Source organism: Ranitomeya variabilis, chromosome 3 (genome assembly GCF_051348905.1).
Source record: "Ranitomeya variabilis isolate aRanVar5 chromosome 3, aRanVar5.hap1, whole genome shotgun sequence".
Taxonomy (NCBI): Eukaryota; Metazoa; Chordata; class Amphibia; order Anura; family Dendrobatidae; genus Ranitomeya; species Ranitomeya variabilis.
In genome coordinates, this window is record NC_135234.1 from 50,658,021 (window position 1) to 50,675,653 (window position 17,633).

At 41.5% G+C, this 17,633-nt stretch overlaps 1 long non-coding RNA gene across 4 annotated transcripts in view; it reads right to left on the reverse strand.

Annotated features, from left to right (window-relative positions):
• The window catches only part of LOC143815131 (uncharacterized), a 610,659-nt gene that overhangs the window by 443,544 nt on the left and 149,482 nt on the right, over positions 1-17,633 (reverse strand). For all 4 annotated transcript variants that reach the window (XR_013223685.1, XR_013223683.1, XR_013223684.1 and 1 more), the window contains one exon: positions 1,968-2,009. This is a non-coding gene — a long non-coding RNA (uncharacterized LOC143815131). The remainder of the gene's footprint in view (positions 1-1,967; positions 2,010-17,633) is intronic.

Below are 17,633 nucleotides of genomic sequence, written 5' to 3' on the forward strand. Positions count from 1 at the left end.
GCCCTCTATGGTTAAGCAAAATGGTGAGAAAATGTGTATTCTGGAGAATACACATTTTTGTAAAATTCAAGAAAAATTCCATTCCAATCAAATTCATTTTCTCATCTCTGCTAAGTAATAGAAGGATGCCTGGTCAAGTTTAAACAGCTATTGTCCTTAAATTACCCCTTTTTCTGGTGATAAACATCAATACATCATGCAAAGATGAATCTGTCTGGGCATTCGGCAGAACAATGTTATGTTTTGCATGAAATGGATCTCTAAGGACATAAGATTAGACAGCTCTTATACAGAATTCCAACTACATGCATGAACGACCAGCTTTTTTATTTGGCTACTTCCAACAACAGACAGGAGTGATCAAGGATATAGTGGATGACTGATAAGTGATCAAACTTGTCAATATTGCACGCTGAAAAATAATGTAGAAGTGCCTAGTACTATTGATATTAGAGTTTAGCAAATCGAATTGGCCCCAATTTTCACAAAAAAAATCAAATTTGCCAGAATTCTATTTTTTTTAGATTCTATTTGTGAGAATCCAGCAAAATGGAGGGCAGCTGTCCATCATTTTGCTGGATTCAAAAGGGCCAAAGCTGGTTAAATAAATGAAAAAATAATACTCATCTGGCCTTTCCCTGTGCCCCCTGCACTTACCCACTCCAGTGCTATCATATTCTTTGATTCAGTCATCAGTTGAGGTTTACTCGGCCATCTTTGACATTTTTAGCACCCAGCATCTTCTGTGCTTTTGGCACCCAGGATCTTTGACATTTCCTTCCCTGACTAGGCCATAAATTTATGATGTTGTGTTGCTTGAGTTGTGCATTGCCAGAGTAGGAGAAGCTTAAGATGCCAAGCAACAGAGACATCAAAGACGGCCTAGTGAAAACTGCATCAGTGAAAGCTGTGAGAGGACCAAAGAAGTTGACCAAATGAGAGTTCGGAAACACAAATGAGTGTTGAATCATTACAATTTTGTTTTTTTTACATATATTTTTAGGAACATCAAAGTATAATAATGTATATTTGATTTTCTGTGAATAAATTTGATACAAATTTAATTTCCTTTTCAAATTCATGGGAACAGCCAAATTTGGATTTTAGAAGATTTGTTCAATACTAATAGATATTCTTTAAATAACTGGAATGCCAATACACGGCGGCCAAAAACGGGAGTATCGGAATGTTACATCAGAACATAATAAACAGGTTTGGATTCCTGGCAACTTGATTGTTGTGATTGCTGTAGTCAAACTTGATTGTAGTGATTGCCGTAGTCGGGTACGACCACATTAACTTTCATTACATTGCAGTGTAGCACCCGATACTGCTATCCCTAGTGACGTGAAGAATTACCAAATTAAAACCATTGCGTGTTTATCAATACTAAAAGCCATTGGAGTCAATGTCGCTGTGCCGCCCCCCTCTCACACCCATTAATGCGTGTTTGTTCCATGTTCTGAACTTCCAGGATTTTCATAAGGATATAATGTAGATACAAGAAACCATCCACATCAATAGCTACATCTTGTCAGGACTAAATAGTGGAGTTTATGTGTGTGACTATATGTAGATGTTAGGGTGGAAGATGATCTAATTACACAATATGCTATAAAACAAAACAGCACACTCTTATTTCGGTAATTATGTTGATTCCTTGCACCATAAAGTTTCATACATGTCTTCTTACTACTTGCATGTGGAAATAAATATTTTTTTGCATTGCTGAAATAAGAGTGTGCTGCGAAATTCCTATCTTTGTACTGTATATCAGGGGTTTGCACCTGTTTCTGCTAGCACCTCGCCATCTCCCGCCAATTCTCCTCATCCAAGATAGAACAGAACCTTCCAGCAAACAGGCAGGGCTGCCGTTGGGTAAAAGAGTCAGGGTCGTGCTGCTCTAACATTCTGACCCGTTAGTATGGAAGAGAATAATTCTGTACAATATTGTACATTTGACTTACTCTTACGCAGGCCGACGTCATGTACTTTAATTCTTAGAACACCTAAAAACAAAATAAAAAGAAATTACAGAATAAATATGGCACCCGGTTTCTCACTTGCATCTGTATAAATGTGTCTATAACAGTGCAATGTAAGCTAAAGAACAAAGAATTAGGAAAGGGAATCTAGAGCTACAGCTGAATGGACTAGTCAGGGGCTATAATTATGTCAACGACCTTGGGACTCTACCAATTAAATAGGCTAAAAAATGACTAATGGGTGAAATCCAATTTCTGTAACCTCCTCTGATCTAGTGAAAACGGGGCCTAGGTGAATGAGAAGGCGCTACTGAAGAAGTTGAGTGGTACCGCCATCAATCAGAATTGTCTTAAATGATCATCATGAAAAGCTCTAGTAAGGAGACTGTCCCAGAAAAATATGTATCACCTAGCTACAGGATTATATATGCTTTCTGTGACCTCCAATAATCATGAGAAATTCCCTTGTGTGAATGCAGCGTATTGAGCATGTGCGACCACTGTTCTATTGACTGTGTGTACGAGTTACAGACAGGAGAGGTGGTCGCACATGCTCAGTGCATTTTGGGACAATTGTTGTCATGATGACGAGTGGAGGGCGTAGCAGCTGGACGCCAGTCAGCAGCAATCATACATTTATCCTCTATCATGTGTATATGTAATAAATGTTGTTTATTGGATTACCCACTAAAGGCTACATAATATATGAACGCTAAGGTGGCCTTGACTGGTGGATATTGAGTTGTATCCAATAGCCTTCATTGAATGGATGTAGTTTAATTTAGTGGAGTTTTGGGAATATTTTATGCATCAATAGATGCATTTACCTGATTTATACCCTTGAGAAATTTATGGTAAATATAACAAATATACAACATGCCATCACACCACATACCAAATACATAACAATATAAAAAAGACACACTTACCCTGCCTCAAGAATAATTATTTTTTTCTAGCGTTATTTTTTTTTAAAGAAATAAACGTTCCTTTTTTTCTGTATAATCTGTGTCTTAAAATAATGCAGTATTAACACTTCTTCATGCAAATTGTGGTATGTGAACAAGCCCCACAGGTCTGCAACAGGTAAAGCACTCAAAAGCTATAAAGTGACAAGCACAGCCATTGATATTGTGTGTCATCCACTGCTCTTGTAACTTCACAAACAAAATGTATTGACTCGCTTCACATAAATTCATACAATGAAACATTAAATAATAAAATTAATAAATAAATATTTAAAGAGAGTATGTCACCCCAAAATGCATTTTAAATGGTCTATACAGAGTTGTAGGTAACTTAGCCCCTATTATAACAGTACTAGTGCTGTACCTGCAATACCTGAGAAATAAATTTTAATTCATATGCAAATAAGGATGCTATGGTGCACCCTTGGTGCGGCCAAAACTTTGGTGCACCACTACTCCTCATTTGCATATTGGGGCTCTTTCTTCATTTTCTTCTGAAGTGATAATACCCCCAGAAGTGCAGTAAGTGATACCAGAAGAAAGGAGACAGCGAGAACGTGAGCGGCCGCACACGTGACGACAGTGTTCATGCAGTCCTTGCTCTGGGAAGCGAGTGCTGTCCCCAATATGCAAATAAGTAGGCATAGGAGTGCACAAAACTGTTGGCCACACTAAGGGTTCACTGAACATGCCTACAACTATGAACATTTGGTTTTCTTTTAATTGTGAAGCGAACAACAAATAGGACAAAATATCAGAAAACTTCAATGCTCATAACTATTCACCTCCTAAAGTCAGTACTTTGTGGAGCCTCCTTTTGCAGCAATTACAGTTGTACTTCTCAAGAACTTTGTCCCTGAATTGTTTGCAGAGCTCTTTAGTCTTCATGGTGTTTGGTTAGTGGTGCCTCTTGCTCAACCCCTTTCTGACCTCGGACGGGATAGTACGTCCGAGGTCAGAAGCTCCGCTTTGATGCGGGCTCCGGCGGTGAGCCCGCATCAAAGCCGGGACATGTCAGCTGTTTTGAACAGCTGACATGTGCCCGTAATAGGCGCGGGCAGAATCGCGATCTGCCTGCTCCTATTAACTAGTTAAATGCCGCTGTCAAACGCAGACAGCGGCATTTAACTACCGCTTCCGGCCGAGCGGCCGGAAATGATCGCATCGCTGACCCCCGTCACATGATCGGAGGTCGGCGATGCATCAGCATTGTAACCATAGAGGACCTTGAGACCTCTATGGTTACTGATCCACGGTAGCTGTGAGCGCCATCCTGTTAGTGAACCTAGCAAAAAACCCAAACAAAAAACAAGTGTGGGACTGCACTTTTTTTGCAATTTCACCGCACTTGGAATTTTTTCCCGTTTTCTAGTACACGACATGGTAAAACCAATGATGTCCTGCAAAAAATAAGCCCTCACTTGGCCAAATTGATGGAAAAATAAAAAAGTTATGGCTATGGGAAGGAGGGGAGTGAAAAACGAACATGGAAAAACGGAAAATCCCAAGGTCATGAAGGGGTTAATGGTGTTGCAGCCTCTGTGGCCTTTCAGAAAAGGTAAAGTGTATATACTGACAGACATGTGACACTTAGATTGCACACAGGTGGCTTTCCTGTCACTAAGCATGTGACTTATGAAGGCATTGGCTTGCACCAAAAATATTTAGGCGTTTCTTATAAATTTTATTTATGCCTACAGTCATGGCCAAAAGTATTCACACCCCTGCAATTTTGTCAGATAATACTCAGTTTCTTCCTGAAAATGATTGCAAACACAAATTCTTTGGTATTATTATCTTTATTTAATTTGTCTTAAATGAAAAAACACAAAAGAGAATGAAGCAAAAAGCAAAACATTGATCATTTCACACAAAACTCCAAAAATGGGCCAGACAAAAGTATTGGCACTCTCAGCCTAATACTTGGTTGCACAACCTTTAGCCAAAATAACTGCGACCAACCGCTTCCGGTAACCATCAATGAGTTTCTTACAATGCTCTGCTGGAATTTTAGACCATTCTTCTTTGGCAAACTGCTCCAGGTCCCTGATATTTGAAGGGTGCCTTCTCCAAACTGCCATTTTTAGATCTCTCCACAGGTGTTCTATGGGATTCAGGTCTGGACTCATTACTGGCCACCTTAGAAGTCTCCAGTGCTTTCTCTCAAACCATGTTCTAGTGCTTTTTGAAGTGTGTTTGGGTCATTGTCCTGCTGGAAGACCCATGACCTCTTAGGGAGACCCAGCTTTCTCACACTGGGCCCTACATTATGCTGCAAAATTTGTTGGTAGTCTTCAGACTTCATAATGCCATGCACACGGTCAAGCAGTCCAGTGCCAGAGGCAGCAAAGCAACCCCAAAACATCAGGGAACTTCCCCCATGTCAGACTGTAGGGACCGTGTTCTTTTCTTTGAATGCCTCTTTTTTTCTCCTGTAAACTCTATGTTGATGCCTTTGCCCAAAAAGCTCTACTTTTGTCTCATCTGACCAGAGAACATTCTTCCAAAACGTTTTAGGCTTTTTCAGGTAAGTTTTGGCAAACTCCAGCCTGGCTTTTTTATGTCTCGGGGTAAGAAGTGGGGTCTTCCTGGGTTTCCTAACATACAGTCCCTTTTCATTCAGACACCGACGGATAGTAAGGGTTGACACTGTTGTACCCTCGGACTGCAGGGCAGCTTGAACTTGTTTGGATGTTAGTCAAGGTTCTTTATCCAATATCCGCACAATCTTGCATTGAAATCTCTTGTCAATTTTTCTTTTCCGTCCACATCTAGGGAGGTTAGCCACAGTGCCATGGGCTTTACACTTCTTGATGACACTGCACACGGTAGACCAAGGAACATTCAGGTCTTTGGAGATGGACTTGTAGCCTTGAGATTGCTCATGCTTCCTCACAATTTGGTATCTCAGGTCCTCAGACAGTTCTTTGGTCTTCTTTCTTTTCTCCATGCTCAATGTGGTACACACAAGGACACAGGACAGAGGTTGAGTCAACTTTAATCCATGCCAACTGGCTGCAAGTGTGATGTAGTTTTTTGCCAACACCTGTTAGGTGCCACAGGTAAGTTACAGGTGCTGTTAATTACACAAATTAGAGAAGCATCACATGATTTTTTGAACAGTGCCAATACTTTTGTCCACCCTTTTTTATGTTTGGTGTGGAATTATATCCAATTTGGCTTTAGGACAATTCTTTTTGTGTTTTTTTCATTTAAGACAAATTAAATGAAGATAATAATACCAAAGAATTTGTGTTTGCAATCATTTTCAGGAAGAAACTGAGTATTATCTGACAGAATTGCAGGGGTGTGAATACTTTTGGCCATGACTGTATATTTTTGTCACTTTATTTCACCAACTTAGACTACTTAATGCTGATGCATCACACACAAATCAAACAAAATATAAATACAGGTTGTAAAATGTAACAAAATAGGAAAATAGTCAAGTTGGGGGAGGGACTTTCGCAAGCCACTGTATATGTAAATATATACAGTTGTGCTCAAAAGTTTACATACCCCAGCAGAATTTTTTGCTTTCTTGGCCTTTTTTCAGAGAATATGAATGATAACACCAAAACGTTTTCTCCACTCATGGTTAGTAGTTAGCTGAAGCCATTTATTGTCAAACTACTGTGTTTTCTCTTTTTAAATCATAATGACAACCCAAAACATCCAAATGACCCTGATCAAAAGTTCACATACCCTGGTGATTTTGGTCTGATAACATGCACAGAAGTTGACACAAATGGGTTTGAATGGCGACTAAAGGTAACATTCTCACCTGTGACCTGTTTGCTTGTAATCAATGTGTGTGCATAAAAGTCGTTGATGTTGCATACACGGTATTAAGAAATGGGGTATGTGAACTTTGATCAGGGTCATTTGGATGTTTTGTGTTGTCATTATGATATAAAAAGAGAAAGCACAGTAGTTTGACAACAAATGGCTTCACCCAACCACTAACCATGAGTGGAGAAAACGTTTTGGTGTTACCATTCATGTTCTCTGCAAAAAGGCCAAGAAAGCAAAAATCCTTCCAGGGTATGTAAATTTTTGAGCACAACTGTATATTATATTATATAATATACATTATATATATATATAATACATTATATATATATAATCACACGCACACAATGTTTATATGCTACATATAGTATAATAAAGACTGCTTGTCTCATTTAAAAAAATTAAATAAATACAGTACAAAAACTACATAAAAAACACTAAGATATAAAACTTATGCAGAAGTTATTTCATGTATATACAAAAAAAAATAATATTTGAACATATACCAGGGATGTTCCTCTCTGCTTTAAATCATACTAAATAAGGGATATGAAAGATGACATCCAGCTATTCAAAGGGGATTATTTACACAGCACTTTATCCATCACCAGCTGTTTCCAGCAACCACATGCAATAGGGGTAGACTTTGCGGTGACCTCACAACAGCAAAACTTTGATGGAAGACTTTCTGGAAAAATTCAGACCTCAAATATATTATGATTAGTTACTGATGGCAGATAAGAGCCAGTTGGCCATACGACCACCATGACATTTCTTTTCTTGGTTCTCTCTTTTTCTGCATGATACTGCAGAGATTTTAGTATTCTGTAATTTAACGTCTTGTATACCTGGTCACTTTTACTATAATTCCTTAATTCTATTTAAAAGAACATTTTGCGAGCTGATGACATACTGTACATTCCCACTTGGTTTCAGAAACATTGTCCAGAAGTAAGCGAAGGCCGACCACGAACGAGCAAGAAAACTTTCCAAAGTGTTGTTGAGCGGGATGCAATCACATGGGCGCCGGTATTTATTTTATGCTGTCAAATCATCATGGTTTCCATGTGTTTTGAGCATTTTATTTCAATATTTTGATAACCTCTGTTATAATAAAATCTCCAGCCGAACATCAATCCTTAATGTTTATATTGTTTGAAAAGTATTTTTTTGAGAAAATATACATGATGGTTGGTCCAATCAAATAAAATAGCCAGGGAAAATGTTGGGATGGAAATTGACGGCTCAGCAACACACAGTCCTTACATTTCCATATTATGGGACATTTTTCTCACTAATGTGTCATGTCAAAAAACATATCACCATTTTTCTTTTTAATAACAACTACTGTATTAATGAAGCAAAGTGGCAAACACTGGGAATAGCAATGACAATGGCTGATATCTCCTACACCAATCAGCCACAGCCTTAAAACTAATGGCAGGCAAAGTGAATATCATGGATTATCTTGGTACAATGGCACTTGAAAAGAGGTGGGAGATATCAAAAAGTAAGTGAACGGTCAGTTCTAGAAGTTGAGTGTGTTGCAAGCAGAAAAAATGGGCAAACATAAGCATCATGGCATGATAGCTGCAAAAAAACTTCAGGATTTACTGGTTTTGTTCCTGGTATACAGTGGTTAATACCTAACAAAAGTGATCCAAGAAAGAACAACTAATAGTAATGGGCACCCAAGGTCTAAAGGACAAATAGCAATAATGGACCCTCAAGACGTAAAGGCCAACAAATAGTAAAGGACACCCAAGACCTAAAGGCCATCTAATAGTAATGGACGTGCAAGGCCTAGAGGGCAACTATCAGTAATAGACACCCAAGACCTCAGGGACAAATGATAGTAACGGGCTTGCAAGACTTAAACATCAACTAACAGTAATGGACGTGTAAGACCTAAAGGACAAATAATAGTAATGGATCTGCAAGACCTCAAGGGCACCTAAACAGTAATGGACATGCAGGACCTAAAGGACAAAAAAAGTAATGGGCACCCAAGACCTAAAGGCCATCTAATAGTAATGGACATCAAAGGCCTAAAGGGCAACTAACAGTATTGGACACCCAAGACCTAAAGGACAAATAGTTGCCCTTTAGGTCTTGCATGCCAATTGCTAACAGTGTGGACACCCAAGACCAAAAGGACAAATAAAAGTAGTGGGCACCCAAGAACTAAATTACAAAAAATTGTAATGGGCATACAAAGTCTATTGTTGTACAGAGAGAACAATGATTAACCAGTCTGACCAACTTACTGTGTGTGTGGGGCTGCATAGTTAGATAAAGATCAGAGTGCACGATAACCCCTGTCCACCTACCCAAAACATATAAGTTTGTACGCATAATGTACTAAAGAATATGTATCTGTTGTTGGAAAACTATGGTCAAACTAAGCTATTATAGATCAATATTGCAGTACATTAATTTTATCTAAAAGACACAAGCTCCTTTTATACTTTTCCATCTTCATAAGTGGATAATTACCCTCCATTACATAAATTGTTTTATAACCACAACCAGAGAATTTGGGTGTTATAGAGGTTCCTCTTGGGCATCTCTATGTCTGCAGACTGGAGTGACTTTTGTAGAGGTATACAGCGCTTTCTAGGTTAGATGCCGGATCGAGAACGATTCCATATGACGGATAACTCACCTTTTAAACTTTCCTTTGGCAGAGATCGGACACTAGGTGAACTAATCACACTGATGTAAAGATGAGAGACACTATGATTACAGGTTTGGAGCCAGAAAACTTAGACGAACAGTTGTGTGTTTTCTCATCTGATAATTGTGTTTAATGAGTCTATGACGCAGATACTCCTCTGAGCTTCATCAACAACTCGTCTGTCCTAGTAATCCTCTTCCCCTGAAATGAATGTCAATTGCAGCAGTAATAAACTGAAATATAGACATTAAAAGAGTAGACAATCTGACAATGAGAAGCTCCGGGAAAAAGTAATCTTCTCTCTAAGTAAACAATATGGGACCCCAAACACACGGAAAGTCAGTCCATCTTGTTGATTTTGGTGGGACCAACTGATCAACCATCAGATGATATTGAAGGATAACAATGGGGCATGTTAAATTTCAACACCCTATTACTCTGTTCTTCTGAGAGATAGGACACTGTCGGAGGTTTCTGACAGGAGGTTTCTGACAGTGGCTTGCTCACATCTCCTTATTGAAAACAGCAAACACTCCAAATGATCATTGTAGGAAAGCAGAAGGTAAAGTCATGAATGAGAGAAATGTGTCACTGAGGTGGCTAGCCTCGGTGATGTAAGTTTCAAAGGTGAAGGCTTCAGCAAAAGTTGGTAAGCTAGGGTTAAGGCTGGGTTCACATTGCGTTAATGGCAATGCGCTGACGGCATTCGTTACATAGCGGCACTAACGCTATGTAACGGATGCATTAGCGCACCCATTAGCTGCCATTATGTAGCGCATCACTAACGCATGTCATAATCGACATGCATTAGCGATGTGCCGTCATTCTGTGACGGACCCTCAGACGCGGTCAGCAGCGTTTTCAGGTCTGTCACTGCTAGCACAGATGAAGCATCTGCGCTAGCACGATCGCATAACGCGATCTTTTTCGGCACTTGTGTTAACGCAGTCCGTTTAACGCATGCGTTGAATGGACTGCACTAACGCAATGTGAACCTAGCCTAAATCCTAACCCAACAGGTAAAGATGATGTGCATATGGATAGCTATGACTAAAACTAGGCTGTCACAATCCATGTTTGGATCTGTGGCAGATCTGGTTTTATTTGATTAAAACCTTTTTTTCCTTTCTGGTCATCTGGGGTTAATACAGTTCCCCCCCCTGGTGGCCGCTGGTGTTATTGCATTGCATTGCTACTGGGTCAGCTGATGTTGGTGGTGACCAATCCCACCATCCTTCATAAGGTCACCTGATGCATCAGCTGACTGTTGGTTATACAAGTCCTTCTGGTTATCAACCTAGCTGGAGAAGGAGTTTGCTGAGTGCGGTGGTTCTTCAGCACTGTCAGCTTGGTGGTGACTAGTGATGAGCCAGTGTACTCGTTGCTCGGGTGACCTCCGAGTAATGGTTAGTGTTCAGAGATTTAGTTTTCATCACCTCAGCTGAATGATTTACAGCCTTAGTACATGTGGGGGTTGCCTGGTTGCTAGGTAATTCCCACATGTAATCAAACTGTCTAACAGTCCCAAATCATCCAGCTGCAGCGAGATACTCGGAGACCACTCAAGCATGCTCGGGAAAACCCGAGCAACGAGTACACTCGCTCATCACTAGTGGTGACCACTCCCACCATCCTTTATAAGGTCACCTGATGCATCAGCTGACTGTTGGTTATACAGGTCCTTCTGGTTATCAACCTAGCTGGAGGAGTTTGCTGAGTGCGGAGGTTCTTCAGCTGGTGCCATACTCTGCTGTGCGGTGCATTGCAGCAGAAGAAAGCTAAGTGTTTTTTGCTGATACCTTGTTTGTCTTTCGTCTTTCCTTCCCTTTGTGTTTTTTAGTGCAGCAGTGGGACCAGTGTTCTCACTTGCCAATTCCCTACCCAGGGATAGGTGCAGGGTGAGGGAGGGCTAAGGTATCCAGCTCAGCAATAGGTTGAAAGAACCTGTATATGGAAGTCAGGAAGATTAGGGCAAATCCTTAGGAGAGTGCAGGAGGTGTCCATTTCCCCGTTCCCTATCGCAGGGCCCACCGTTGTTATTGTGTCCCCGGTATTCCATTGTGAGTCTCGCCGGTTTGTGACCAACCACCCGTTGGGTCTTGTCACGCTAGGTCAGTCACTTCGTGACATTATAACCAAATGTTCAGTTTTTTCTGGTGAGCTATGGCTCAAATGCAGGCCTTTGCCCAACTGCTTCAGACCCTCACCGACGAGTTTAAGGTGCTGCGTGGTGAGGTGGTGCAACAGCTGCAGCAGTTGTTGGGGTTCTGGTCCTCGGCTCAGGTACAGGCTCAACCAGAACCCAAGATATCTCTCCCAGACAGGTTCTCTGGAGGGAGAGATACATTTTTGTTTTTTAAGGAGGTATGTAAGCTATACTTCAGGCTCCGCCCTCTGTCATCAGGGAGTGTGGAACAACGGGTGGGAATCATCGTTTCCCTTCTTAAGGGTGATCCCCAATCCTGGGCCACCTCCCTGTGACCGGTTCACCATCTCTATGGTCGGTGGATGAGGTTTTTTTAAGGCTCTGGTGCTGGTGTATGGTGATCCAGATGGCGTCTCCCTGGCGGAATCCCAACTCTGTAAAATCAAGCAGGGCGGCCGGTCGGCTGAGGAGTATTCTTCAGAGTTCAGGAGGTGGGCCACAGATACACAGTGGAAATACCCTGCCCTTAGGGGCCATTTTGTGCAGGGTCTGTCCCCAAGGTTGCAAGATACTCTGGTGCAGTATGCCGCCCCCAGGTCGTTGGAGGCCACCATGTCCCTTGCCATCTGGGTGCATAGACACTTGAGGGAGAGGCATACACCAAATGTGCCCCTGTAGTCCTTGCTAGGGAGGTGGGGACACCTGAGCAGGTGGACGAACCCATGCAGGTGGGAGGAGTTGGTTTCCAAATGGGGTTGCCTGCGGTTCGCCGTGGAGTGGGGGCATGTTTTTTCTGTGGGCAGACTGGTCATTTTATCAATGTCTGCCCAGCGTGTGCCAAAGTACCTGCACCATCTAAAGAGCCGCGTCCCCCTGGTCATGTGGAGGGAGGCGACCAGGGTGTGTATATTTCCTCCATTTTTTCATCTCAGTGTACCTTACCTGCTGAGGTGGTTTTTGGTGGGGTAATTGAGAATATTCCGGTGCTAGTGGACAGTGGAGCCAGAGTCAATTTGGTGGATGCTCATTTTGTCCAGACCCATGGCCAGAAGGATGGATGCTAGCGAGACCCTTAAGCGTCCAGGCCATAGACTCTGCCTCACTCAGCTAGGGGAATATTATTCAAGTCATAGACAATATACATCTGCGTATAGGGGCTTGTCATGAAAAGTCCTTATCATGCTACGTCTTGGAGGGCATACCAACTCCCATGGTTTTAGGACTCCCTTGGTTGAAAAGACACAACCCGGTCATAGATTGGCGGTCCAGGGAAGTAGTCAGCTGGGGTCAGTGGTGTAAGGACTGCTGACCGGGAGCTATGATCTCTGCCGTTCTTCTACAACCTACCCCTTCTTCACCAGTGGGGGCAGCAGAGGTGCTGCCAGGGAGTAGGAGCAAGACTCAACCCTCACCACATGCTAACCCTGAGTGTCGTAGTCCCCTTTGGAGGAGGAGTCAGGGGAGGGTGGTGGTTACCTCTGAGCTTGGTGGGGGTGTGAGTGTGGTGACACAAGGGGATGCCTCTGTTGTCAGTTCCTCATGAATTCACTGTCTTGTAGCAAATGTATGCATGGAAATAAACATTCAGATCCAGACCTGTGTGTGAATGAGTACATATGGGTGTTCACCAAAAACATCAGGTGGAAGTGTGCAACTGGGACCTGGAGTTCCAGGGTGATTGGGCCAAATCGGGTGTCGGCCATTCTCAGGCTGGGGACTTTTCAGTTGGAGTTACCTCTAGTTATGCATGTACACAACTTATTCCCGCAGGTCGGCGCTCTGGAGATTTGTGGCGCCTCCGGAGCCTACGTTGTTGGCATTTTCATCAGGCCATGTTTGCCATAAACCTGAGAGTCAGGTGACTGCTGAGGTGAACTCTGGTGGATCAATGTGTCCTCACGGTAGGTGGTTATCTGGTGAGGTCCGGTGTTGAGTTTCCAGAGGCCCCTCATTGAAAGGGCAGTACTGTCACGATCCATGTTTGGATCTGTGGCAGATCTGGTTTTCTTTGATTAAAACCTTTTTTCTTTTCTGGTCATCGGGGGTTAATGCAGTTTCCCCCCCGGTGGCCGCTTGTGTTATTGCATTGCGTTGCTACTGGGTCAGCTGATGTTGGTTGTGACCACTCCCACCATCCTTCATAAGGTCACCTGATGCATCAGCTGACTGTTGGTTATACAAGTCCTTCTGGTTATCAACCTAGCTGGAGATGGAGTTTGCTGAGTGCGGTGGTTCTTCAGCTGAATACTTATTCCTGGGGCCTTACTCTGCTGTGCGGTTCATTGCAGCAGAAGAAAGCTAAGTATTTTTTGCTGATACCTTGTTTGTCTTTCTTTCCCTTTGTGTTTATTAGTGCAGCGGTGGGACCAGTGTTCTCACTTGCCAATTCCCTACCCAGGGATAGGTGTAGGGCGAGGGAGGGCTAAGGTATCCAGCACAGCGACAGGTTGAAAGAACCTGTATAGGGATGACAGGAAGATTAGGGCACATCCTTTGCAGAGTGCAGGAGGTGTCCATTTCCCCAGTCCCTATCGCAGGGCCCACCGTTGTTATTGTGTCCCCGGTGTTCCCTTGTGAGTCTCGCCGCTTTGTGACCGACCACCCGTTGGGTCGTGTCATGCTTGGGCAGTCACTTCATGACATAGGCCATGTGTTCACTGGTCAGTCAGCTGGGAGGAGCTGACCAGAGTGGATTGTGTTGGAGCTGGAGAGGGACAAAGCCAGAACCTAAGAACTGACTATACAGGCCATGTGCACCAAACTGCAAGTATCATCAGTTGCTATGTACTTTTTGCATGACCAAACTGACTGTAGCTCAGCCCTGTCTGGATAGATAGGGTCCGTATTGTTTAGTTAACGCCTGGACAAGCTAGAAAATTATTAATTCTAAATAATTTTCTATCTACTGGCTAAAATGTTATCAAGATATATATCTTTCCTTGACAAACTAGGGATTTCATGTTTATGGTTTTGTTTTTGGACTATGCAACCAGTTTCCGTTTTGAGCAAAAACCCTTGTGACTTTGCGTTCCTAGTGGCCACCCGATACCGTGAATCCCTACAGCATGCATGTGTATGGGGTAACTGGAAGAGATAGATATTCATTAAGCCAATAGGTGTCTGAGGTGTACAAGCACAATAGAAAAGCAAAGATTAGAAATTAGTCTCTTAAAATTTAATTCCAGGACTATTATTTTGAATCGGCACTGTCTGTATAAAATTCTGTCCGAATCTAAAAGTGCTCTGTTAACTTGTTTATTATACCTTCAGGTCTCTCCAGACCCAAAAGTATAGAGGTCGACATTTTGCTTGGAAATGAATGGCCCCAAAAATTTGGCAGGAATTTTGTATCAGACTCAATTCATTACAAATGGATCCATTCATGTCTAATTATTATTTTCTCATCTCTCATTCTGAACATTAACAAGTCTAAGCTTGTCCCATCTTGACGTTGTTGGAGATGCTTTCTCAGTCAATAGTGGGTTAAGGTTGGTCACTCCTGCAACCAGTGATTGAAATAGCTGGCTTTTTTTGGCATGTCAAGGTGGAACCAAGAAGTAGAGAACGGGCGGGGACATGTTAAGCACCAGAATGGAGGCTGAATTTATCAAGTGTAAAGCCATTTCAAAATCATTTTTACAGCTGCACAACTTTAATCAAACATTTATCACCGATCCTGCAGATGAGTCGGAAATCTTCATCATGGCATAGCCTTGCCAAACTGGTGAGGCTTATTTGTAGCAACATTTGCATCATTCACTTTCATATTTATGCATAAAGCAATGGCTGAAATGTCCACAGAATCGGAGGTTGTTTTCGCGAAGATGTCCACTATGCATGTTATCCGGTTGAATTGAAAATTTGTCACTAGAAAAAAAAAGGGGTAATCTTCTCAAAGAGGTGATTCTTCAGGCAAGGTTTCATTGTAATATCATTCTTAAGAGATAATAGTCGATGAACAAAAATACAGTTTTTGTTCAATCTTTGTTGCTGGCAAAATGTGAAGAAGACAAAAATAGACCAAAGTATCCAGAAAAAAAAATGCTGATGTATAAAAAGAACTGGCAGGTGAAGAAAGTGATGATTGGAATACCTCCTTACTAAATTAAAATTCAGAATGAGTTCATGCCAAATCCTGGGGGTGTTATTATATTCAAATGGGTTAATTAACTGCACACCTAACAGATTGGAAGTAATAGGCTGGGGCGTCACTCTGCTTGATGGATATTTTTTGATGCAGACTATTAACATGTGAGGTTCATCAAGATTGCCGTGATAAATCAACAAGGCAATGTACTATCGATAGAGATTATTTATGGGAAGAAGCCATATAGACGAACTATTGACATTTTCTCGAGAAGCAGAACCATAGACTGGGTATGATGACTCAAAATCAAATTTGACACACAACATGCTAGAACAATTCTTATAGGAAGTAACTTACTAAGCCAATTTATCATTTGGAGAAAAAAATCAGAGTGCCGAGCAGAAACTTATGTAAGCACAAGGAGAATAGCGCTAGTCCTGCAAGGCAAGCAAAAAGATAGACTAATGCAATCATGGAAACCATAAAGGCACATTTGAGAAGAATCAAAACTCAAAATGGAGTGAAGACAATCCTATGTATTAGCTACAGAGGTATCAAATAGGAAAAATGGGTTGAACAAGAAGCTGTTTAACCTCTTCACCTTGGGTAGATTTTCCATTTTTGTTTTGTTTTTCTCGCCTTCTTCTAAGAGCTTTAAGTTTTTTATTTTTTTGTCCACATAGCCGTATGAGAGCTAGTTTTCTGCTGGATGAGCTGTACATTTGATTGACATTCATTTTATCATGTGATATACTGGAAAACAGGAAAAAATTCCAAATGAGATGATATTGTAAATAAAAAAAAAAAAAGTACAATTTCACAATTGTTTTCTGTTTGTTTCTTATTTCCCATATTCACTGTATGGTAAAGTTGAACTGGCAGTGTGATTCTCCAGGTCAGTACGAGTACTAAGATACCAAACATGTATAGGTCTTTTTATTTAAGTGGAGAAAAAAATTCAGAAATTTATCAAGAAAAAAAATTGCTTTTGTCACCATTTTCCGAAACACGTACTGTTTTCATTTTTGGGGAATCTGAAGCTGTGTAAGGGCTTATTTTCTTGCACCCTGAGCTTATGTCTTTAGCCATACCATTCTGGGATAGATGCGATGTCTTTATCGCCTCTTATTGTATTGTATTGCAATTGTCGTGGTTGCCAAAAAAACATAATTCTGGAGTTTTTATTTTTATTTGTTACACTGTTTACCGATTGGATTAATTTACTTTTATGTTGATAGATCAGACTTTTACGAATACAGCAATACCAAATATGTATATTTTTTGCTTTTTATTCTGGTAATTGTTTTATTTTTAATGGGGCAAATGGGGGGCGATTTGAACTTTTGTGAGGGGGATTCATATTTTTAAAAGCATTTATTTTTTATTTTTTAATGTATTTAATAATCCCCTTAGGGAACATGAAGCTGCAGTCGTCTTCTCGCTTGTAATATGTATAGTGAAAATCACAGCCATGGGCCGGCATTCACCGGAAGATCGTAATGACAGACACGGGGGTCGTCACTTGACTCCTGGCTGTAATGTCAACCCATCGGCGCCCCGCGATCATGATACCTGCACACCCATGGGAGCTGTCAGAGATTGCCAGTGGCATTTAACAGGCTAACAGCCATCATGTCCAGGTAAAGATGCCGGCTCAGCATGCAAGACTGAATCAAGGGCAGGGATACAACTGTTGACGTTCATGTATGTCAAAAGTCATGAAGGGGTTAAGATCAGGGAATCTTGCTGCCGTAACATGAGGGTAACCATTAGCAATTTTATAATTACTAGTGATGGGCGAATATACTCGTTACGCGAGATTTCCCGAGCACGCTTGGGTGTCCTCTGAGTATTTATGACTGCTTGGAGGATTTACAGCTACTAGCCTGCTTGATTACATGTGGGGATTCCCTAGCAACCAGGCAACCCCCACATGTACTTATGCTGGCTAGCAGCTGTAAATCATTCAGCTGCCGTG